Source organism: Podarcis filfolensis (genome assembly GCF_964270895.1).
Source record: "Podarcis filfolensis genome assembly, chromosome: 3".
Classification (NCBI taxonomy): domain Eukaryota; kingdom Metazoa; phylum Chordata; class Lepidosauria; order Squamata; family Lacertidae; genus Podarcis; species Podarcis filfolensis.
Window position 1 is genome coordinate 102,584,671 of NC_139606.1, and position 23,251 is coordinate 102,607,921.

Sequence of the window (23,251 nt, forward strand, 5' to 3'; positions counted from 1 at the left end):
CGTTTTCGAACGCGCCTCAGAAGTTGAACGGCTTCCGAGGCGCGTTTCTCAGTTTTCTCAATTGAATTTGCCGACTGCCCATTGCGCCTCAGAAACCAAAAAGTTTAGGAACCAAAAAGTCATATTGAAAAAGACGACTTTTGAGCTGCCTGGTCCCCAAATATCAACTAGGCAGTCCGATTTGGCAACTGTAACCCTGGTTTAAGGAGCCATTTGGTGTCAAACTTGTATATATCTGAATTTCTAACACTGGCTGCCTCCAGCTGAAGGAGGAGCATAGCCATCATGGTTAATAGCCATTGATAACACTCCCCACTGTGAATTTGTCTAATCCTGTTAAAGCCATCCAAGTTAGTGACCATCACTACCTCCTGTGGGAACAAATGCCATAGTTTAACTAAGTGCTTCGCAAAGAGGTACTTTCTTTTATCTGTCTTGAATCTTCCGACTTTTGTTTTATTCATTAGATTTATTTTTGATTTATATTTTGAGTTACCTGAAATCAGGATTGATTTAGTTTTACTTATATTTAAAGGGTAACTATAGTATCATCTGCCTGCTTCCTCAAAAGTAAGCAAGTTCAGTGTGGTTTGTTGCCAAGTAAATATGCACGGAATTAAGTTTTGTTTTTGCCGTGTTTCTATTGATTTAACGATGGTGGCTTGGTTTTTATGGTTTCTGTAAACCTGCTTTGACGCCACTGTCGAATAAAAAGATGGCCTGTATGTTTTAAAAAATACCAACGAAGCATTATTTTCTCTCTTCCCCATACAAACACACCTCTTAGGCTCATTAAATCACAAAGTTCCTGGTTCCCAACCTGAGAAAGAGCCAGCTTGGAAGAACTATGGATGAAGAGGCTGTGGTGCAAGTAAGGGCTTGGAGGGTTTTGAAATCTACAGAGCACCTAATATAGCACTACTCAAATGTAAACAATTGGCTTTGGGCACCTAAGCTGGATAGGTAGGAACTAGAGGCTCTGCTTCGAAGGTCAGCTCCTGAAGTGGCAGCCTGTTGTATCCAAACATAGACGGAAACCTCCTCCTTGATCTCAGGAACAATCACGCAAAAATTGGTGACAATATCTTAGGTAAAGGTAAAAGTACCCCTGACCGTTAGGTCCAGTTGTGGACGACTCTGGGGTTGCAGCGCTCATCTCGCTGTATAGGCTGAGCGAGCCCGTGTTTGTCCGCAGACAGCTTCTGGGTCATGTGGCCAGCATGACTAAGCTGCTTCTGGTGAAACCAGAGCAGCGCACGGAAACGCCATTTACCTTCCCACCGGAGCAGTACCTTTTTATCTACTTGGACTTTGAGATGCTTTTGAACTGCTAGGTGGGCAGGAGCTGGGACTGAACAACGGGAGCTCACTCCCATCACAGGGATTCGAACCGCTGACCTTCTGATCGGCAAGCCCTAGGATCTGTGGTTTAGACCAGATTGATCTCAGGAACAATCACGCAAAATTTGGTGACAATATCTTAAGAGGTGTGCAAATACAGCATGAGCAAGCACCTTCCCAAAACATATAATGGAGTGTATTGCTGTTGGTTGTTTGTTTGTTTTAAACTGGGAACCTATGCTGAAGAGTGGCTCATAAGTTCTCGAAACAAATACTGTACAGTTGTACCTTGGAAGCCGAACACCTTGGCTCTTGAGCAAATCGGCTCCCAAATGATCGAAACCCAGAAGTGAGTGTTCTGGTTTTCAAACGATTTTCAGAAGCTGAATGTCCGGCGCAGCTTCTGCGGCTTCTGATTGGCTGCAGCCGTTATAGGGAACAAAGGAAGTGGATCTGTGCGAGACAGCAAAGGGGTGGGGCCCATTCCCCAACTCGCGGTTAGTTAGAAGGACTAAGCCAGAGTTGAGAGCAGAGAGTTTGAGAGCAGCAAACTGGGAACCCAGAGAGAGCGATGTTTGATCCAAGGCTGCAGCTATGGGGGAAGCAAAGCCCTCTCGGGGGTGTTAATGCTGCGAACCCCTCCCATCATAGTTTCAGCTTATATAACATGTGTGAATAAACCATATATTTACTGTGCCTCATTCCAAAAGGAAACCCAAGCCCTGGCTGGAACCCTTAGAATCTTGCACAGCTCTGAGATTGGCGTATTGTGCAACAGTATGTTCATACTGGAGAATATTTGCTTGTGTGTTGAAGTTTGGTTATGGTGGGTCATCCAGTGCCAGGTTTAGGAAGGATTCCCAAAGAAGATATAGGGTGGCCGTGTGGCCTACTCTCAGGAGACAGCGATGGAAAACCTGTGGCCGTCCATATGTTGTTGGCTGGGGATGATGCAAGTTACACCCAGAGGTCTGCATGTTCTCTACCCTTGTTTTGTTCAAAGGGCTGCCCAATCCAAGTCTGCTTTAAAGGTACCCAAGCATAAGAAGGAGAAAAGAGGCCTTGAAGTTGCCCATCAACTGCTGGCACCTGGACAGCAGAATAAGCAGGTCACAGTTTTCCTCATTGTGGTGCAATGCACTGTGTTCCTATTTTAATGATTATAATCATTATAATAAATTATTGTAAAAGGCTGTACCCCTTCATAGATACCTGCCTGGGTTGTGAGATCTTTAGGGGCTCACCTAGGGACACTTGGTGGGGATGTGTGTGGGATAAGGCCTTCCCAATGGCTGCTCCCAGACTTTGGAACTCCCTCCGTAGAAAAGTTAAACTAGCTCCCTTCTTGTCCCCCCGCTGGCAGGTGAAGATTTAGTTGTTCCAACAGGCTTTTGAGAACTGACTGATTTTAATGAAAGGGCTGGTGGTGCCACACTGTTTGTATTGTAATTATTTGATTGGTTTTAGTAGATTTCATATGTGTGCATAGTTTTACTTCTAACAATATTTAATTGTTTTTTAATGATTTCCCCCCTGTTTTTAGCGGTTCTCTCTCATGCATGCTGTCTTGAGTCCCTTCAGGGAAAAAGGTGGAGTGTAAATGAATAAATGATATTAATAAATTCTAGATTTGCATCTATACATATATAGATACAGTGGTACCTCGAGTTACAGACACTTCAGGTTACATACGCTTCAGGTTACAGACTCCGCTAACCCAGAAATAGTACCTCGGGTTAAGAACTTTACCTCAGAATGAGAACAGAAATCATGTTCCGGTGGCGCGGCGGCAGCAGGAGGCCCCATTAGCTAAAGTGGTGCTTCAGGTTAAGAACAGTTTCAGGTTAAGAACGGACCTCCGGAACGAATTAACTTCTTAACTCGAGGTACCACTGTATGTATACATAGATTAGATAGATGATAGATAGATAGATAGATAGATAGATAGATAGATAGGTAGATAGGTAGATAGATATGTATAGACCTCTTCTTCTCCCCCTCTTTCTGTACAAATATGTTTTTTAAGCTTGGATAGAATATTCAGGCTTGCAATCCGACACAGGGTTTGTGAGTGTTTGGGTTTTGTTTCATTTTGTTTCTGACTCACATGTGATCTGTATTGAGATTAGCACGTGGCCACACAAAGTAATCGGCTTTCCAACATGGGGAAACACCCTTCTCCTGACTTATGTAACTGCTGTGCTGCACTTTATGCCCGTTTCAGCTAGTGAAGCCGTCTGATCTCAGCAGAGAAAGAAGAGCTGGAGCAACATCTCGGTGGGAGCTCCTTGTTTATGTCACTTAGCTGTTCTTGTGGTGCAGAGATACTTCTGCCTGCCAGAAGCATGCTTAGGGCAGATAAGTCTATATCTAAAGGTGCCTGTGCTCAGAGATAAAAGAGAGTCGATTGCTGAACGCTGGAAGCTTTCTGCTCTATATGCTGGTATCCTCTCACTGCCAGGGGTGCCAACTTGAATAAAATTGGGTGGGTGTGCCAGATAAGCCCTGCCCCACATATTCGATCACATGACGCAATTCATGCACACCGTTTGAATGGCAATGCCCATCAATTTGGGGGAGGCTCAGCCCCCTCAAATATTTTATTGAGGAGGCCGAAGAATGAAGAGTTGGCTTCTATGCTCACTGCTGAAGTTCTTGTTTCATCTTCAGTGTAACTTTCAAAGGCAAAGTGTGTGAAAATCCTAGCAGGTTCCCTGTCTGGCCCATGCACTAAATTTTAAGCCAGGATTCATTGAGGTTTAGGCCCATGATCTGTAGGGAGTCTTGAGCACTGGAGAGTGTGAAACAGCATTGATGCAAATGTGCTTCAGAGGTCAGGGCCAGACATTTGGGCACCATAGGTGAACCCCAAATGGTGCCTCCCTTCCAGGGAAGAAGGGGGAAATGGAGATCGGGAACAAGTGTGGGGAGTGGAGATCTATATTGGGAACAAAGTGAGGAAATCAGATCAATCCTACCCAGCTGTTGAAGTGGAACTTCTGGAGCAGAGCCCGTGGGCTGTAGCAATGTTTGCAGCAGAGGCACCAGGAATCACCTATTATTGATAGGAATTGAATCAGATTTCTCCCCCATTCCAACATAGCTGTCAACTTACAGATTTGAAAATAAGGGACCAGCAGCCTCGAAAATAAGGGATCAGCAGCCAAAATAAGGGATTTTAGTCAACCAGCAGCCAAACGAAGCCTCAAGTGGTGGTTCCCATAGCGCAGCAACCCAGCAAAGGGGATGCAGCAAGGAAAACCACCGTCACCTCTCCGCTGGGAAGCGCTGAGCAAAGGCGAGTCCCCAGGCAACGCGGCCGCTTTGAATTGGCACAAGCTCCACCCCCCAGTTGTTCTTAGACTCCTTATTGGGTGAGCAACACAGCCAAGCAACACAGTTGGAGCCTCCCTCCTCCCTGACTGGCAGGGAGGGAGGGAGAGGAGCTGCTTCCTTTGAAACTCAGAAAATTTAAGGGACATCATCTATAAGGGACAGCAGCGGGACATGGCGCTGGGATAAGGGACTGTCCCTTCAAATAAGGGACGCTTGACAGCTATGCATTCCAAGCGAAACAGCACTCAGGCTAGTGATTAACTGAGGCTCTGAAACCTTATTAGATTGAGGTGCTTCATCTTTATGTCATTGTTTCAAAGGAAAACACACTCTTTCCTACAAGTAAGCCTAATTGTTCTCCCCCACCCCCCTAATTGCAGCAAGACATTTGCTTACCACAACTTTGATTCAATCTCTCTCATACAGGAAGGATTACAAAGATAAGAGATGCCACCTAAAAACATCATCATCTCAGGATAGGAAATGGGGATCATAGAATCATAGAATTGTAACGTTGGAAGGGACCGGATGGATGGGGATATAACTGTACAGGCAGGGGTAGGGCTGAGATTTGTGTTTGCTTACTTTCATATAGGGTGACCTAATCAAGCCTGGTATGCAAAAAAAGGCATTGAAAGGTCAAAGTACACAGTACAAAGGGAGCAGAATAAAGGTTAGCAGGTGATGCCTTGCTATTCATCCATAAAGCTAACTTAACCCTGCACAGAAAACACACATTCACCTTGATCCCAAGCTTTGGTGTACATCTGACGAAGTGGACTGTAATCCATGAAAGATTATGCCAGAATAAATTGGTATGTCTGCTTACACACCATACATTTAAACTCATTACTTCCCCCAAAGATTCCTGGGAATTGCAGTTTACCCCTCACAGAGCTACAATTCCCCAAACTACAGTTCCCAGGATTTTTCCAGGAGAAGCCCGGGGTGTGCTCTAAATGTAAAATGTGTGGTGCCATAAGAGTCTTTTCTGTTTGTTCGATCCAGTGCATGAATAGCACTACTTAACATCTGGGGGCTTCCTTTTCTTTATTTCATTGAGGACTGGGATTAATTTTCTTTTCAAGTTGAAGTTTCCACTTTTTAAAATATGATCTTTAAAACGGAAGCATGGCATATGAATCAAACAGACTGAATTAAGGGCTGGTATTCTATATCATGGGTAGGCAAACTAAGGCCCAGGGGCCGGATCCGGCCCAATCACCTTCCAATCCGGCCCGTGGATGGTCCGGGAATCAGTCTGTTTTTACACGAGTAGAATGTGTGCTTTTATTTAAGATGCATCTGTGGGTTATTTGTGGGGCATAGGAATCATTCATCCCCCCCCCCAAATAGTCCGGCCCCCGACCAGGTCTGAGGGACAGTGGACTGGCCCCCTGCTGAAAAGGTTTGCTGACTCCTGTTCTATATACAAAAAGGGGTCAGGTCTGACTTGAGACCTGACTTCTGAAATCTGGGCATCCCATTCTCCACTACTGCAGGTACCAAGGCTACTTGTCCAGCTTAGGTTAATGTACATAAGTCACACTTTCGCCATCAATGTGCACGATGGCTAAGAAACTGAATGTCCTGTCTGAGCCTGTGACATGCACATCCCAGGCTGATAACGGCACTTGGTTGTGGAAGAGTTGTCTGTCATGTGCAGCAGTGATGACCATGCTGGTTCGGTTCTTGTTGCCCAACAGCTTACTGAGGATTGCAAATGTCGTCATCATCATAAGCCAAAAACGTACCACCCTGCATGCTTCATTCTGTGCTTTAAACCTTATTCCAGGTGCCTTTTCAGCAGCGGCACCGGTTGTTACTTGCGTTGCAAAAAATGTGCATGATTAACGGCATTTGCACAATTAACTCTCAACTCCTTTGACCCTCAGACACAGCTTTGAGAAGACTCTGGATACAACAGAGTCAGATTTGCAAGCAGGAGAAAAAGTTGTAGGCAAATCTATCACCTGAGCGCTTTTGGGGTGTACTGCTCATTTGATTTACCATCACATAGTGTGTTACATTAGTGACACATATACCCAGTGCTTTTTTTTCTTTAAAAAAAAATGTTTAGGGGTACGCTCATTTTGACTCAAGAAAACCACCATTTTATAATTCAAATCGGGGGAAATAAATACAGTGGTACCTCTGGATGTGAACGGGATCCGTTCTGGAGCCCCGTTCGCATCCTGAGCAGAACGCAACTCGCGTCTGCGCGTTCACGGGTTGTGATTCGCCACTTCTGAGCATGCATGTGACGTCATTTTGAGCATCTGCGCATGCGCAAGCGGCGAAACCCAGAAGTAACCCGTTCCATTACTTCCCGGTCGCTGGGGAATGCAACCTGAAAACACTCAACCTGAAGCATATTTAACCCGATGTATGACTGTACAGTAAATGGACAAAAGTACAAAGATTTACAAAATGTTTAGGGGTATGCGTACCCCTGCGTACCCCCCAGGAAAAAAAAGCACTGCATATACCCCTCTGTCCACTTACGTAGGCTTTGAGAACCTCCACACCCCTAGGCTCCCCCCGTGATACAGGACATACAGATTTGCCCCTTCCTGCGTTGCTGATGGGTTGGTGTTGATGACGACTTTATAAGCTCACTCAGGTTATAAATGAATGAACTTGGAAGTTTGGGGAAGCCTGGAAGCCTCTGTGACCAGGATCATAGCATTCTCCCCGTCTTTGTATCAAATTGTCTGACGATACGATCTGTGCTGCAGCAACTACTCTGCGTTTCGTCACCAGAGTTGGGGGGAAACTAACATCTGGAACAGCCCTGAAAAGGGGGGCGGGGAAGCACAGAGGAGAGATTGGAGGTATTTCAGAGCAACCAGACCCATAGGATTAAAGTCGGAACTCCAATTCCTGTCGAAATCTTGCCTTATATTAGCAGCCCACTCCACAAGGCCTTACAAATGAATGAGACAAGAGGCTCTAAATCCTCTGAGATGCTGTAACTGCTATGCAAAGAATTACTCATTAAAATGACTTAAATGGGAATTATGGACTTTCAGAGGAGTGTGACTTTTGACTACCTCAGCTGTGCAATAGTCAGTCGGGACATTCCTGTTCTAATCTTCCTCGAAGGGCAGTGAGGTTGGCAGAACATAGAAGGTTATATTGCAATACAGAGAGGTGCTTGTTTTTTTGAGCCAACACCAAACAACTTTACTGGTTGTTGCAAAACATTTCAGCAAAGAGAGAGTCTAAAGATCCCGCATTTATAGAAACGACAGAGAAACAAGGCCACTGGTTCTTTTTGCATGTGTGAAATGGTGTGCCTCCTTTCTTTGTTGTTGTTTTTTTGTTTCTGCCAAAGTTTTTTGGGAGCTTCTTGCAAGAGAGTGTAGGGTTTTATCGCACAATATACTAATCAACTCAAAGAGCAAAGAAAGCTTCAGCTCTCTTTACGAGAAGGAAAAATAATTGTGCTCTGCCGTCAAATTATGTACAAACAGCTTCAAGTCTACTTTGTGTCTGTTATGTACTGAAGTTCTCACCCTGGGCCAGCAGGGGGATACTGTAGATAGTTATGCAAATAAAGGATCGAAAGTGACATTCAGTGATTGGATAGTTTTAGAAAATTGTTACAGTTACATTGTACTGGAGTTCTATATAAGTAGGCTGACTGAACCCTTCAGTTCAGTTCTGTCCTGGCCTGTGAATAAGCAAGAGCTGTTTGAAGAATCGCTGTGTCATCTGATATGTTCACCCACAACTTAACAGTGTCTGTTTCTGCTTACATGTAAATCAAGCTCTTGTGTCTCTATAAGCATCCCTCTCCAGTGAACAAACAATCTGCTAAAAAATTCTCAGGCTCAAATAGGTGCAGAAGCAAGAGGCTGTACCTGACATGGGTTGAAAATAGAAGCAAGAAGATTCTAGCTTTTGTGTATGTACTAAAGCTGGGCTGAATATCTGCCCTACCTTTGGTGGGACCATTTTGTTCCCCATAAAAGTGTGTGTGTGAGGAATGTTGTGACTTTCAGAGGTTGCAGGCAAATACGATTAAGTTTTGGGGGCAGGGGGAAGGTCTTACCTGTACAAGGTGACCAAGGATTTCTTCCCCACTTTCTGTCTTTCAACAATAACCGAAACTTGTCGTTTCAAAAGGTGGCTTGGCTGCACTCAGCAACCCAGATGCATTCTGGGTGTGGCATCATTCCGATCCAGGAATGCAGCCATGATGCCACTTGAACTTATGACAATCCTTTTTGTCTGGGGAGGCGTTCTTTAAAAAGAAAAATAAGTAACAGAAATCGTATGCTATCTTATATTGAAAGATAGGAATCCCAAACCCATTCTTTGGGTTGTTTTTTGTGTTTTTTGTGTGTTTTTGCTGCACTTCTGAGAGCAGTGAAAAGTTCTGGGCCCGATATTTTGGCCCACGACAATTGCAACACTAGCTCACCTCACCCATAAACAGTTCTTCCCTTAAAGTCTTTATTATTTACAAGTTGCATAACGCTGCTGGTCTACATATAGAATAAGAAGCAGAACTATATACTGTACAGTGGTACCTCGGGTTAAGAACTTAATTCGTTCTGGAGGTCCATTTTTAACCTGAAACTGTTCTTAACCTGAGGTACCACTTTAGCTAATGGGGCCTCCCGCTGCTGCCGCGTGATTTCTGTTCTCATCCTGAAGCAAAGTTCTTAACCAGAGGTACTATTTCTGGGTTAGCGGAGTCTGTAACCTGAAGCTTCTGTAACCTGAAGCGTCTGTAACCCGAGGTACCACTGTACAGATCTCTGCTCCCTTCAGCCATCTGGCCAGAGTGGCAGGTTTTCACACATTGTGGCAGCCACACTGACCAACACTGAGTGCCTCATCCTCCACCACATCTCTCCCCTGATAAAGACACCTGTGGCTGGGGAGAATTCTCATTGCCAAGCAGAAGTTTCAGGCATGTCTCAAGGATGTGCCTCAATGTCGTGCTTCAAGGCTCATTTCACATTTATTTTCGCAGTACACCAACATGCAGGGAATCTGTCAAGCAGGACCCGGGCACAAGAGTGCCCTCCCCTCCAGTCAATCAATCAATCAATCAATCATGCAGCACTATCAGGAGTGCTGAGTCGTATACCTTCATATAAAAACTTCTGGGGAGAATTCTGTTGAGTTCAGGCCCAGCTTGTGAGCTTCCTGCTGGCATCTGGTTGGCTACTGTGAGAACGTGATGCGGCTGAACTAAGTAGGCCCTTGGTCTTGACCTAGCAGGCCTCTTCTTGGCAACCTTACAAGTGTGAAAGGGCAGGCCACTGTTACGTGCCCTTTGTCCTACAGACCAAATGCAGAAGGCCTCTTCCTCCCCAAGCCCAGCCACGGCCAGCTTCATTTCCTGCTGAAGCCTGCTATGTGCCCAACATCCTACGAAGCTGCCATCCCTGAGGTTCTTTTGTTTAACCATGTGGCTATTTATTTATTTTTAAATTTGTATACCGCCCCATGCCCATAGATCTCAGGGCAGTTCACAACACAAAATCACGATTAAAAAAAACCAACAGAAAATACACAATAAAAACAGAAACAAAAACAACCCAGTAATCCCCCTTCCTCAACACATTTTATTGCTTGCCACTCCATTTTGTGTTCCTTACAAATCTTAACAGAAGTATCTTCCAGCGGAGAGGCAGAGACACATGTTCTAGAGTAGAGTTTCCCAAACTTGGGTCTCCAGCTGTTGTCGGGATTACCGACTCCCATCATCCCTTGCTTGTAGGACCAGTGGTCATGGACGATGGGAGATGTAGTCCCAAAACAGCTGGAGACTCAAGTTTGGGAGAGTAACAGGCCTGTTGCAAGTGTACCAACCTGAAGATCTGTTGTCGTCCTGGGTATTTTTGAGATTCACAGCTGCAAGGCATAAATTGCAGCCAGCTTGTTTTAAGATTTTTCTGTCTGAGCCAAGCAGGAGTGTATTAGTTGGTGTGTGGCTAAATGAGTGAGATATATAACATATTTGAGGAGGGAGGAGCTAGGGACATACATAGAGACAACCGCCTGACCTTTTTAGGAACTACTATTTAAATTTAAGAATTGGTGCTTGTGTTTAGCCTCCTCATCCTCCTCTCTTCTCATCCCCTTTTTTTTGGTGTGCCCTGTATTTTTAGACTGTATGTTCATGAGCAGGGACGGTCTTGTTGTAATTGATTGTATGTAAGGTAGTCTGGGAGTCTTTTTGACTAAAAGGTGGATTAAAAATGGTCTGAAGAAATCTCTCAACATGCTTCCCAGAGGACTTCAGGACTCAAACTGCAGGTTATGTATTTTACCATCTTCATTAGGCAGAGGACTTTATTCCTATCGGCTGTGTTGATGGCACAGAACTAGTAAAGCCTGGAATATGTATTCAAAGCATTTTTACCCTTCTCTTTAGCTGAAAAGACTCTCAGACCACCTTACACAGATCAGTAGAATCAGAGTCCCACCCCTCAGTCTTGCAACCTAAAAGTCATGAGACTCAAGGCAGAAAGATGGAGAGAAAAAGGAAGTTCTTAGAGTTCTAGTTCTCTAAACGATTAGCTCACGTTTGTTAGGACTGAGGCAAACCATAAGCTTGGGTTTACACTCAACATTAAGTGAAATCATGGTTTATAACCATGTAGCACTGCAGGAGCAGGGGAGGAGTCAAGCAGTCACAATTTTTGCTTTGGGTACCTGGCACAGTTTCTTGTTCCTGCTAAGCCGTAATTTGGTTTAGCGTTATGAAATGGGCCCCTGTCTGAAGTTGAGCAAGCAGTAATCACTTTCTCAAAAAAATTGCACTTGCTGATGCATTCCAACAGAACCGCTCTTCAAAAGGATTTATAAGGCTGAGCTCCATCACCCCCCCCTCAAGAAACCGAGGCCAACACTGTTGCTTCCTCCTGTGTCTAAACGCCGTACATTCTTTGGCCCTTTTGGCATGATTTAAGTATTGCCAATGGCAAATCACATCTTGACAAACTGGAAAACTGGGCAGGTAATGCTTTTCATGCTTAACAATATAGCACTAATTGATCTTGTTCTCGATCTACAAAATGCTAAGCAAACTCGGCTTAATTAATTCTTCCACCACTACACAGCCACCATCAAGTGTAAGAATTATTAAATGGAGCAATCTGGAGAGCAGGATTAGAGATCTGTCTGGAATTCCTGTCTGGAAAGAGATGTGTGTTTACCTCTTTCTCCTTTTGAGACCAGTAGAGTTTGTGAGCTTAAATTTGACTGGATTATACTGATTGGCAAACAATCCTGCGCACATCTACAGGTTGGTAGTAATGTATCTTTACACAAAAGATAGTTCCACTGAGATCACTATAGAAAAGCTCTGATTTGTTTACGGCATAGTTACAGGACAATGAGGATTCATCCTGATTTGCTTGTGGTACATCTTTCCATTAATCATTTGTTCACCCCACACCTTTCAATGCCTTTCCCTGTCACTTTCCTAACTGAAAAGGGACTGTGGCTTTTCTTAAGTGGATTGGTTGCATGAGGCAGGCAGGGTGCTTAAATCTACTTTAATTGCACAAAGCAAAGCATGCAGTATGTGTCTGGATCCCTCCCACAAAACAGTGACAGTCTAGAGGCACCCTGTATTTCTTTTTGGCGTAACTCATATCTGGGGCCTAAGGGAGGGAGGGAATGGCTGGATGTTGCTGTTAAGTTGTGGGCGAACATAGCAGACGACACAGCGATTTCTCCAGAGCAGCTCTTTACTTGTAAGCTGGACAGAACATGTTATAAAAGTTCAGCAGCCCCAGGAACACCTGCAACTCCGTCTTGTTCTTTGGGATGGGGGCCTGCTGGATAGCGTGGATCTTGGATGTGGTCGGGTGAAGGCCGGAGGCGTCGATAAGATAGCCCAGGAACTCTACCTGTGGAACGGCGATCTGGCACTTCTCCCTCTTTACCTTGAGCCCGGCCTCTTGGAACCTGGTCAGCACGGCACGGAGGCGCTCGAACAGCTGCTGGTGTGAGTCTGCGGACACCAAGACATCATCAAAATATGGTACCACGCCCGGAAGCCCTTGCAAGAGACGCTCCATAAGGCTTTGGAAGATGCCAGGAGCCACTCTCACCCCGAACTGCAACCGGCGGCAACGGAATGCCCCTCGGTGGGTGACGATCGTCTGGGCTTCAGCAGTGGCATCATCGACGGGCAGTTGTTGATAGGCTTGGGCAAGGTCCAGCTTAGCGAAGACCTTACCCTCACCCAGGGAATGCAGCAGGTGTTGGACAACAGGAACCGGATAAGCGTGCTGCTGAAGTGCCTTGTTGATCGTGCACTTGTAGTCAGCGCAGATTCTCACCGACCCGTCTGGCTTGACAGGCGTGATGATGGGGGTTTCCCACTTGGCGTGGTCAACCAGCTCCAAAACTCCTTGGGCGATCAGCTTGTCCAGTTGTTCATCCACCTTAGCCTTGAGAGCAAAGGGAACCCGGCGTGGCTTCAGCTTGATGGGGGCGACTTGTGGATCAAGGCTAAAGGAGATGGGCGTACCTGTATATTGCCCCAAAGTGCCGTCAAAAACCTCGGCAAAGTCTTTGACCAGACCCTCAGTCTCTGCGTTAGAGATGCAGTTGATGCCGGTGACTTCCAGGCCGAGGGCATCAAACCAGTCTAGCCCTAGGAGGCTTGGCCGCTGACCTTCGACCACCACCAACCGGAGCAAGCCCGAAAAATCCTTGAAGGCGATCCGGAACCGGCCAACGCCTACCACGGGAATGTCATTTCCCTGGTAGTCTCTCAGGTGTACGCGGTGAGAGTTGAGTTGCCTTTTGGACACTCTGGGTACCAGTCTTTTGATGGTGCTCCAAGACACGATGGACAGGGCAGACCCGGTGTCGATCTCCATGTCACATGGAGCTCCTTCAATGAGCACCGTGACGTTCAGCTTGCGTCGCGTAGGCGAGTCGGTTTGGCCAATCGTGGTTCCAGACGGGCAGCGGCAGTTGGTGAGAGCGAAACAGCTTTCCTTGGCAGACTGGCGTGAAGACTTGGACTTGCGAGTCGGTGAAGGGGGGGTGTCAGACGGAGCCGATCGGCAGACCTTAGCGATGTGGCCCCTTCTGGAACACTTCCTACAGATGGTGTCTCTGAATCGACACTTGGCACGGGAATGGTTGCCTCCGCAGCCGGCACATTCCGGTTGGCCCTTGGACTTCTGTTGGAACTTCCTGCGCTCCCGCTTTGTCTGGTGCACGTCATCGTCTTCACCGGAGGATGCCTCATCACTGCTGGCCTCTTCATGATGCACTGGAACTGGCTTCCTAGCAAGACGCGGGCTGCTGGACTTGCGGATCTCCTGGGCGGAGCGTTCAGCAGCTTCTGAGGCCACAGCCTCCTCAATGGCTTTCTGTAGCGTGAGGTCAGGCTTCGTGAGGAGACGCCGTTGCAGATGGATGTCCCGGACCCCCCCAGACGATTCGATCCATCAGGGCATCGTCTAAGTCTCGGAACTCGCAGTGCATTGCAGCCTGTCGCAGGGCGGTGGTGTAGTTGTTGATTGACTCCCCCTCTGCCTGGTTCCGGTGGTAGAACGCATGGCGGGCAGCAATCTTGGACGGCTTTGGTGCGTAGTGGTTGCGGAGCTTCTCTTGGATCGTGTCCCACGGTGTTGCCTGGACTGCTTCAGGCGCAACCAATGCTCGGGCCGTCTCAAACACCTCAGGCCCACAGAGGCTGAGGAATAGGCCCCGCTTACGCTCCTGTGATACTTGCATCAGCTCGTTGGCTTGGAGGTAGCAGTCGAACCGAGCGAGATAGGAGTCCAATGATTCAGAGGTTGGCGCAAACGGCAGTAGAGGCACAAGTGAAGCCATGATTCCGATGCCGGCGTGAAGGGCGATGGATGGAACACCGTGCTCTAGCCAGAACAGTCAGCTCTGAATTGGTTCTGTTCAGTGATTTCGCTCAGTGATTCAGCTCAGTGATTCAGCTCTGCTCAGAGGTGGCTGCATCTGGCTGTGCTCTGATGTCCATCGATCCCATCCTCGTCGCCAGTGTTAAGTTGTGGGCGAACATAGCAGACAACACAGCGATTTCTCCAGAGCAGCTCTTTACTTGTAAGCTGGACAGAACTGAACAGCAAACAGCTCAGCCGGCCTGCTTTTATAGGCAGCCGGCTGTCAACATTGTAGCAACAACAACCCAGGGTTTCCCGCCTAAAATAACTGACGTGGACCTGAGTGAAAACTATCTACAGTATCCCCCTGCTGGCCCAGGGTGAGAACTTCAGTACATAACAGTTGCTGTCTCATGGGAGAAGGATCCTGCACTTGCATTTTAAAACTAAAATTTGAGTTTCTCAGGAAGCTGAATTATTTCCCACTCCATAAGATTTTTTGAAGCTTTTTCATAATACAACAAGATAAAAGAAACTAATCTAAACAAAAACAGAGAAAGAAAGAGAAAAGAGAGCCAGTGTGGTGTAGTGGTTAAGAGCGGTGGACTCGTAATCTGGTGAACCGGGTTTGCTTCCCCGCTCCTCCACCTGCAGCTGCTGGGTGACCTTGGGCTAGTCACATTTCTCTGAAGTCTCTCAGCCCCACTCACCTCACAGAGTGTTTGTTGTGGGGGAGGAAGGGAAAGGAGATTGTTAGCCGCTTTGAGACTCCTTCAGGTAGTGATAAAGCGGGATATCAAATCCAAACTCTTCTTAAAGGTAGCTTTTAACCTGCAGAAAGTGGTGGACCCCACCCCCAGCTCTCTCACCTGGGTGTTTTGCTTTCTTCTCCCAGTCTCTTTCACCCTGAGAGTTCTTACCTTCCCTGCTTCTCACTCAGGGTCCTTCAGGTAGCCGAATTATGATGACACAGCAGTACCACATTAGACGGCCTTTCTCGTGTTTCTGTGGAAGTGCAAAATCAACTAGTATCGGGCATCTTGGATCCTATGATAGGAAGATGAGGCATTCTTGTTGGTGCCATCATTAGGGGCTACCTGGGTAGCACTGACCCACAACAGGGCTTTTTCATTGGTGGCTCCCATTTGTGGAATGCCCTCCCTACTAATATGTGTCTGTCTCCCTCATTGTTGAATTTCAGAAGTTAAAAAAACACCACTCTCTTGTTTACTCAGGCATTTGGTGTCTGAAAGGCACTGTTCATGGCAACCTTGAGATCTGTTTTTAAACTGTTTTAGGTTAGGTTTGTTGTTTTTTTTAAAAAGTTTATCATTGCTGTGTCTGCCGCTTGTTGGGGCAGGGCTGGAGAAGGGAGGGGTATAAATCGAATAAATAAATATGTGGCAACATACAAACTGGGCTGTATATGGGCACTTGACTTATGTTGAACAGGAGGTGCTGGTGGTCTCCTTCCACCCTTGTTACTGATGTAGATCTTCGCTTACCCCATCTTCCCTGGCTGGGAGTGATGCCATATTTTGGTCCGCGCCTGTTGCCAAAATGGCTTGGGCCAGCCCTGATTGTGTCCAACCGGATCCGGTGGAAATATCTCTCTTTTGTGACCATGGAAGCTCGTGTAAACATGTTAGTGTTCCTATGCTTCTTCTGAGGTTATCCTACCCTGCTTTTCTATCCCCTTTGCGGTTATCGTGAACTCAGACAACTCCCATGGGCTCTGCCAGATTGGAAGAAGGTTCATTCTGTTCTATGCAGCTAAACTCTGGGAGCTCTAAATGGACAACATGTGCATCATGTCTTTGGGAAAGCTTTGACATTTGAACTCCTTGATGGATAACAAAATGGGCAGGAAGGGGAGAGAGCTCTCTTAGAAGACCGATTTAGACTGCTGCAAGGCTGGCTAAAATATTTCCTTTCCTTTTTGTTTAGGCTTGGGTTTTTTAATCTGAAAGATAGCAGGGTTGGATCCAGACTTACTGATCAATCTGGCACCCCTTATCCAACATGCTGGAGGGGATCTGGATGCGATGGAAGGATCCCTCCATGCAGATGCAGTCCTGGTTTTCTTTTTATCGCTAAGAGCATAGGAAGTAGCTTGATGGATCATAATTAACCCGTTTCTCATGGTGGTTGACCACTTGCCTATAAGAAGCCCACAAGGAGAGGACATAAGGCAATAGCCTCCTCCTGCTGTTGCTCCTGCTGGTATGCTGTCTCTAACTCTAGAAACAGTGTATTGCCATCATGACTAGTATCCATTGATAGTCTCATCCCAGCTTCAAAAATTCAGCGTAAGTAGGCCTTGTAATGAATTTTGCAGAAGAGGATTTAAAATTAAACCATTTTAGTTTGGTGCAAAAGCTTAAGATAATATTATTTAAAGAACAGGTCTGTTGCATGTTGAGGTCCCCAGGGCCACCCCAATAACTCACACATCACACAGAATTTTTTGTTTTAAGATTTTTGGCATAATTTTGGCCACAACTTTATTAAAATACAAATTTGTGAGTGGTTGCTTAGGCATTGGTTGCGACTATCTGCCCCCACCATGGGGGACAGACTGACATTCCGCACGATGCGAAAGTCAGAATAGGGGAATACACTTGGGGGTAGCAACGGAGCAGGGAACCTGCCCTCACCCCAAATGCAACCAGGAGCTCATTGCTATGGCCCGAGCCCCCCTGACAGAGTGGACAAGCAATAGTTAGCCCCCAATTCCTTTAACGGAATCCCTTGCAGCAGCAGCATTAGAGGGGCAGGCACAGCCAATCCATCCCCCTCAACCAACCAAACCATAAACCAATGCCTAACCGCAACCTTACAAGTTGTGACAATTTGCTACGCAGTAGGCAAAAACCAAATGGCCCCAGCCAATCAGCCAGATGGACAAAATTCCTACCGGGCACCTGCCCCAAGAGCAGATGACCCCATGACAGGCATAGCAAGGTCAAAGCGAACAACCCTAATTCTAGGGAGGGGGGGCGGGCAATCCGATGCACGGGCGAAAAGAGGAAGCCCTAGCCTCATGCAAGGAGTTTTAGCATTTCTGGCTGTCAATCAACAAATGGAAATTAACTTCTTCCCAACAACAAGGGAAGCCCCAATCGCATCAGTGGCCAACGATCAAGTAGCCCGCCCCCAACTTTGGAGTGTCCTGGCAGCCCCCACCGCAACACGTGCTCTCCATGAAGGAGAACAAACTTTTTAAAAAAATGATAATCTTTTATGACAATAATGGTCCATGAACTTTATGGATGGCTTGTGGTGTGTGTGTGTGTGTGTGTGTGTGTGTGAAGAACACTTACAATTTGAATTTTATAGGATTCCATGGTATTCAAATTGTAATACTGTAAGATACAATATAAGAAATAAAAGAAGCAATAGAAAGACAGTGGAAAATCATGCAGCATCTAACACACTGCAATAAAATTGCTACACCAGGCAAAAAAAATCATCAAGCGGTGTGCCAAGTCTCTCAGCTATTTTCAAGTGCCTAAACACTTTGAAGCCCTATTGATTTCCATGAGATCCAGTGGGACTTAGTTTTGTTTAATTTTGGCTGAATTGTGATTTTTAAACTTTGATTATTTTTTTAAGGAACAACGGTCAGGAGCAATGCTTCAGGTGCCAGGTTGAAATATTTATTCATAGATTTCTAATAAACAGGACCATTTTAGAGTAGAGTTGAAATTATATTTCCGTTCTCTGTAGCAGTGCATGCCAGATAATGTACTGCTTTCACTATGTATGGTTAACAAGGACAGCTTCAAAGAGGAAATTCAGAACATTGGTTATCCAACTAAGAAAGCTATTCTTGTCCATTAATTTCAGTTAGTCTACCCTGAGTAGATACACGGGAGTAGACCCATCGAAATTAATGGACAAGACTAACTTTCATAGTTGGATAATCTTAAATATCCATTGACTTCGATGAGTCTGCTCTGAGGATAACTTTGCTTTGTAACACCGAGTTCTATCCAAATATCACAGAATTTTTATTTTAAAACGTACGTGCTGGACATGCAACACACAAAAAAGTGTGGAATGTTCCTTTTCAATGCTTCAGTCTCAGGAAATGCGCTGGAACAGGGTCCTTTTGGTGATGGCACCCACCCAAATTTTAGAATAGTTTCCTGAAGAAGACTCATGAAGCCGCTGAATTATTTAAATTCTGCTGAAAGACTGGCAATATTTACTAATGTTTTTTTTCTTGTACATTGGTTCTGTTATCTTGTGATTTGTAGCTTTACTATGCATTATAATAACAATCTTTTCACTAGAATAACTTTGTGTATGCAGTACACAAATGCATACAGAGGAAAGCCCGCGGTTTCTAAAAAATTGCCAATATCCTGTACTTCCTCCAGCTGAGGAAGGCAATCCACTTGAGCCCAGCTGCCATGTAGTGCTATTCCCAGAATTAAATTTCTTTCAGCCATTAATTAAAGATGCAATATTTTCTCCTGGGCTTCTGCTTCAAGGGGTGTGTTTTTAATTACTCATCTAAAATACAACTTGACTTGCGAAGTGTACACACACAGAGAGAAAAATGAGTGGAAGTGTATTAGTTCCACCGAATAGCTTTTAATTTGTATCTGCATGACTGTGATAAATTAGATTCCATTTTCCTACCAGAAGCCATAAAAGGTTTTTCTTGCATTGAGGAATAACATTCGTTCCAAGTGAGCTTTTCCAAGAGAGTTGCTTAGCGCTGTTGCAAGAAAAGACTGCAAGGCCGTGTACTTATAGTATGTCTGTGTAAGTCAGTCGTGACCTGAAAATAATACAGTCAACTTTTATAAAGTTCAGGGCGACTGCCTCAGGCGGCAAAGGTAGAAGGGGACAGCAGGGACAGTAGTTTCCCCAGTTGTTTATGTTGCCCAAAACTTTGTATGGCACATCCCCTGTGGTATGTACTGAAGTTCTCACCCTGGGCCAGCAGGGAGATACTGTAGATAGTTTTCACTCAGGTCCACACATGCAAATAAGGAATTGAAAGTGACGTTCAGTGATTGGATAGTTACAGAAAGTTGTTACTGTTGCGTTGTAGTGGAGCTCTATATAAGCAGGCTGGCTGAAGCCTTCCGTTCAGTTCTGGGTCTGTGAATAAACAAGAGCTGTTTGAAGAATTGCCTGTGTCATCTGATATGTTCACCCACAACTTAACACCCTGCATCCCCATAACTTGCTTGTTGCTCTCAGTTGCCAGTACTTCCCAGTTCAGTCTGCTTCTGGCAGCCTTGCACACATAGATTGGGAAGGTCGAAAGCAGGCTCCCTGTGTGATTTAGTGCCCTGATTGTGCAGGTAGAACGAGGTCCAAGCTTCTCCTTCCTTCCCCCTCCAAAACAAGGAAAACTGTGGGGTCAGGTGTTGGAAATGTCACAGGCAAGACAAGAATCTGTGAGCATGACCCAAACTCTCCTTGATTCCGTGAACCACTGAATGCCTGAATCAGGGTTTGGGCATGAGCCCCAGTTCACATTATGTAGCCTAGTCACAATGTTTTGGGCTAGCTGCAGTTTCCAAACTAGTCTCCAAGGGCATCCCCAGCTATATTGCAGTAGTCAAACCTAGAAGTTTAGCAGGGTATGGGGAGTGGGGGCCAGGGTATCTGTGTCCCAGAGGAGTCACTGTTTTTCCGAAAGAGGTGTGATTGTTTTAGAAAACAAGCTTTTGAACAGTCCCGTCACATAAATGGACTGTGCTGTTGGATGAACACACATGTGTTCATGCACGCACGCAGTCTATACAGTGTTATTTAAAATACACAGATTTCCTGAAACCTGCATGCATCCAGTTGTGTGACCATGTGTCGTTCAAGCAGAGAACATTTGGAACAATATATTCTGAAAATGTGACTTGAAAGCTTTAATTGGGCTTCATTTGTCCGTGTTAATGGACAGCAAGTGCTGGAGCAGCTGTAAAGTGAATTTGTTGTGCCTTTTGTCTGCTGTGCTCGATAATGAAATAAAAAGACAAATTATCTCCAATTAAAAGTGATTTGCAGACTATGAGTAGTATAAATACACAACAGAGGTTGCCATTTAGCAGTTGAAACAGATAATCTTCTCTGAGTGCTCATAGCTCACTCTTCTTCCCCTTGCCCTCTCTCTTGGGGTAACCTTTCCCCCACTAATTCAAAGCCATTTTTTCCAGTATGAGTTTGGTACCATAAAACGTTGCCTTGTGTTTGTTTTAAAATCCCAGAGCAAACTTCCTGTGTTTCTGGTCTATTCTTAGCCTTTTGTTATCATATATTTTCCACCGAGATTGTGCATTGTCGGTGTGGCCGGTCTGAAATGACGAAGTCGTAATTAAAGCATCATGAAGTCCAACTTGCGGCATGCAGAGAGCAGGTTTGCTTGTTTTGTTTTTCTGTTGTGACAGTGTGTGTGTGGGGGGGATGTTTTACTTCATAAAGAATTTAGGTCACATCCACACTGTATATTTAAAGCACATTTAACACACATTTAAAGTACAGTGGTACCTCAGGTTACATACACTTCAGATTACATACGCTTCAGGTTACAGACTCCACTAACCCAGAAATAGTACCTCGGGTTAAGAACTTTGCTTCAGGATGAGAACAGAAATCGTGCGGTGGCAGCGTGGTGGCAGCGGGAAGCCCCATTAGCTAAAGTGGTAACTCAGGTTAAGAACGGACCTCTGGAACGAATTAAGTACGTAACCAGAGGTACCACTGTATGTGACTTCCCCCAAAGAATCCTGGGAGTTATAGTTTATCAAGCGCGCTGGGAATTATAGCTCTGTGAGGGCGAAGACTGTGGTTCTCAGGATGCTTTGGGGGGAACCATGTGCATTAAATATAAGTTGTGGATGACACCTTACTCTGTGGGGTTTTCTGCCCTCTCCCACCCCGCTCCAGTTTTATCAATACACTCATCTGTTATAATAGTACAGTGGATGCTTGGGTTGCGAATTTAGCACTTCTGCGCATGCGTGACTGCCGAAACCCGGAAGTAACCCATTCCGGTACTTCCGGGTTTCGGAGGGTCCGTAACCTGAAAAAACACAACCTGAAGTGTCTGTAACCCAAGGTATGACTGTAATAGTAATTTTATTATTTATACCCACTTATCTGGCTGGGTTTCCCCAGCTGCTCTAGGCAGCTTACAGCAGGCATAGGCAAACTCAGCCCTCCAGATGTTTTGGGACTACAGCTCCCATCATCGCTAGCTAACAGGACCAGTGGTCAGGGATGATGGGAATTGTAGTCCCAGAACATCTGGAGGGCCAAGTTTGCCTGTGCCTGGCTTACAGCATATATAGAAACATAGGAAAACATAGTTAAAAGGAAAAAAAACTTAACTCCTTTATTAAAATGGGGGGGCATTAAAAGGGGGGGAACCCTCTTTTTAATAGCAGCTGTCTGTGTGTGAACTATGAAAATCCCATTTGTCCTCCCAGGGGTTGTTTTGAGCTTGCTTAGCCTGGCAGCTCCACTCCTGCAAATGCCAGACCCCAAATGTCAAGGCCAGTTAATGTTGCATTTTGTTGTGGTCAGCTGAGGAAGAAGTTGGAGAATAGCTGCCTCTCACTGCTTTCCCAGCAACTGTCGCCCCCCCCATCCCATGCATTACTCCGTGATGCACTTAGATACCCCGAGGTGTATCACTTAGGATATTAGGATATTGCACAAGCAATATTGCTGCAGAGGAATCCAGTGGATGCTATCTGCAAGGAATGCTTGGCACCTCTCCCAGCAGCGTCCCTGCGTGAACCTGGCTGCTTCCTCCCACTCCTATGGATAAAATAAATAAAGTGCAGGCTCCTTCTTGCCTGGACCTTAAGTCTGGGTTCAGAGGCCCGCCCTCTGTGTCGGAGATAAAGTAGGCACTGCTTTTCTATGGTGGCATCCAAATTATTCAGCAACATTCCCGCAAGAAGATCCTCCAGGAACATAGAAATCTGCCATATGCAGTCAAACCATGAGCCCATCTGTCCAGCTCAGTATCGCCCACACAATATATTGACCATGTATTTTCAGAAGCCTTTCCTTGCCCCACGTAGGGCCGGCCAAGTGAGGTAGCTACTTCAGATGCCTGGGGGAACAGGCAGCGGTGGAGATATGTTGGCAAGAGGGCAGAGCTTGTGAGTGGCATGTGGCCTGCTTTGCATTCCCTAAGCCAGTCTGGTGACCTCAAGTGTACTGAGGATATGAAGTCCGGTCAGCTTTTGTATGCAGAATTTGAGGGGTGGGGTGCGCAGGCACCTTCCTGTGCTTCAGGTAGCAAAATGTCCTGGACCTACCCTGATTCTATCTGGCGGTCCCAGGGGTTAAACGCCTTCTCTCCTTGCACTTAGCACTTAAGACTCGTTTGCATCAACGTGGCTTTTGATTTATTTATGGTTGCTGGGCTGTTTCATTGATTTTGTGATACAGATTAGTATTACGTGTGCAGTATCTTAATTGAGGCATTTTTGATTGCTTATGTTTCATTGGTGCCCTTTCAACCAAGCTGTTAGTAGTAGCTTTGTATGTAATATATATAGAAAAGTGGCACGTAAGGATATCAAAATAAAATAAATAACCGATGTTGCAGGAGCGGCAAAAGCGGCCCTTCTCTTCCCACACAATTTGGCTTGTTAGGGCCTCCCTTAAGAGTGTGAGAACCACAAGCAATACCAAAAAACACGGTCATGGTCTTTTTTTTTTAAATAGAGATGGTTTTTATAAATGTT

At 45.6% G+C, this 23,251-nt stretch overlaps 1 protein-coding gene and 1 long non-coding RNA gene across 4 annotated transcripts in view; both read left to right on the top strand.

Moving 5' to 3' along the window:
- The window catches only part of EPAS1 (endothelial PAS domain protein 1), a 135,438-nt gene that overhangs the window by 30,380 nt on the left and 81,807 nt on the right, over positions 1-23,251 (top strand). The gene's annotated exons all lie outside the window — the stretch shown is intronic.
- On the top strand, positions 642-6,732 carry LOC310758942. The gene is made up of 2 exons (XR_014546118.1): positions 642-3,239; positions 3,286-6,732. It is a non-coding gene; the product is annotated as an uncharacterized lncRNA (long non-coding RNA).